Source organism: Sapajus apella, unplaced genomic scaffold, assembly GCF_009761245.1.
Source record: "Sapajus apella isolate SASKATOON/1434 unplaced genomic scaffold, GSC_monkey_1.0 scaffold87, whole genome shotgun sequence".
Taxonomy (NCBI): domain Eukaryota; kingdom Metazoa; phylum Chordata; class Mammalia; order Primates; family Cebidae; genus Sapajus; species Sapajus apella.
Genome location: NW_022437027.1, coordinates 2,953,904 through 2,956,137, shown reverse-complemented (window position 1 = coordinate 2,956,137; position 2,234 = coordinate 2,953,904). Strand labels below are relative to the sequence as shown.

The 2,234-nt window shown below is 39.0% G+C and overlaps 1 protein-coding gene and 1 long non-coding RNA gene across 3 annotated transcripts in view; both read left to right on the top strand.

The window, feature by feature from the left end:
* MCUB (mitochondrial calcium uniporter dominant negative subunit beta) overlaps window positions 1-2,234 on the top strand; it is a 124,738-nt gene that overhangs the window by 4,540 nt on the left and 117,964 nt on the right. The window lies entirely within an intron of this gene.
* LOC116534420 overlaps window positions 217-2,234 on the top strand; it is a 2,797-nt gene continuing 779 nt past the window's right edge. Inside the window, exon 1 of the long non-coding RNA XR_004261706.1 lies at window positions 217-2,152. This is a non-coding gene — a long non-coding RNA (uncharacterized LOC116534420). The remainder of the gene's footprint in view (window positions 2,153-2,234) is intronic.

Sequence of the window (2,234 nt, the reverse complement as noted above, 5' to 3'; positions counted from 1 at the left end):
ACAGAGTTGAGACCAGCCTGGGCAACAGAGTGAGACCTTGTCTCTACTAAAAAAACCAAAGACACAGACACACGCACACACAGTCAGGTGTGGTGGTATGTGCCTGCCTGTAGTCCCAGGTACTTTAGGAGGCTGCGGTGGGAGGATCACTGGAACCCACCACGTTGAGGCTGCAATGAGCCGTGTTCACACCATTGTGCTTAATCTTGGGCAACAGAGCAAGACCCTGTCTCAAAAAAAAAAAAAGAGAAATGAATGTATTTGATGGGGTTAGCATAACATAATGAATTATAGTAAGTCTCTAATACTTCATTCTATTAACAGTGTTTTTATCTGAAATATTGCTCATTCGGGAGTCTCATCAGAACCCTAAAACCATTATATAATAGACAATTAGGTTATCCTACAAGTTATCAACCATTAGATAATGAACAAAACAGCTATCTTAGCCATATTCTAGAAGAATCTTTTTATCCCACTTAAACAGTATTAATTTTCCTTGTTTTTTAAACACATACCAGCTCTCTTCTCTGAGCTATGTATTTAACTTTGTGGCACAGGATCCTTAACCCAAATGTTTTCACTGAATTTTCCACGTTGGCATACCTTTTAAGAAAGAGGTCAGTTTGTTTACAAGTCAAGCGCTAAATAAAAAAATAAAAATTAAAAAAAAAAAGAGATCAGTTAAAAGGTGCCCATTAAGAGGACCCATGGAGGAAATTGCTATCTAGTCTTAATTATTAGAATGCAGGATTTGTTATATAGACAGTGAAGCATATAGCCAGTGGTATTTATCCAATGGATGTCAGAATGCTTAGGATCAGATTTTTGACCCACTTTTATCAAATGCGAAAGACCTATGACATGCATGTTATGTATTTCTAGTACTCATAGTTTTATCTTCTCTACCTTCATTTTCCTCTATTCATATCATCAGCCGTTTTTTCATAATCATCTTTTAATGGGAAAAAAGTGATACAAAAATAAGGTTTTAAGAAATTTTAAAAATCAGCTCTTTGATATTTGAAAAAATATATCCTAAGTAGTTAATTGTGGAAGTGACGCAGACCAGTCTCTTTCTTGTTCACATTGTCTTTGCTGTTTTGCCCATCGAAGGTGCTCAATACATGTTGACTGTGCTACATGGAGTTGCTGTAACAATCTAATTTTGATGCTATAGTTATCTCTCAAAGAAAGGTGGGAGTACTGAAGTTACTCTCCTCACGTAAGGAAATGGATTCCTCTTTTTTTTCTGCTGCCCTCACCTGCCTTAAATCTTCCTATTTCCTTGCTACCTCAACCCCACCTGTGCCCTGGATCACATCGGGGTCACCACCTGCGGAAGTCTGACGTGCAGACCCTGACTCAACGACGGTTGAATGAATGCACTCTCATACCAGAGTGTTTCAAGTGGACTAGCGATTGCCGTTGGTTGCTTTTAGAGGGCGAAATACAACCAATCGACCCAGACCCTCTGACCTTTCACACTTTTATCCTGTCAAGATTTTATAAAGAGATTCTAAGTTAATACACTTGTGGATAATTAAGATGGTTAAGAGAATGGTTTTACGACTGGTAAAAGCTTTAGGTTCTGGGGCCCAGAGTAAATGCTGTTATTAACAGTACTTCCCCTTTGATCTTCCCGGGATAGGGCCCCCCAGCACAAAATTAACATGAGTAAACAGAGCAGAGACAGATGAGTGTGGGGGAAGGCCTTTGATCAGTCTCTATCTTTCCTATGCTAATATGAGTGAGGCGGCTGCCTTGAACCTGCCTAAATAAAACTTTACAGCCTTCCAAAAGGTTTGAGACTATAATCTGTAACTTTTCCTAAATATGTTCTGTAATATTTTGCCAACCACCCCAAGTGAATAGCAACACCCACCTGAGTTAAAATATAGTTTGCATCAGTCACAAGCCCCGTAAATCCATTAGCTCTGAGAGTTTCCTATTTTATGAACTTCTAAATGGTGTTGATTTTGCGTAATTTTTACCTTAATTACAGGTTTATCACAAAGGAAATAGAAAGTATTGCAGACCAGGTTTGTATTTTGGCAGCTCTTTAGGGAATAGATTTCTGGCTAGGATTCACAATATTGATGACAAATGATCTATGAAATCTGCATGATAAACAAGGACTATTAAAGATAAGGTTTTTGGCCGGACGCGGTGGCTCAAGCTTGTAATCCCAGCACTTTGGGAGGCCGAGGCGGGTGGATCACGAGGTCAAGAGA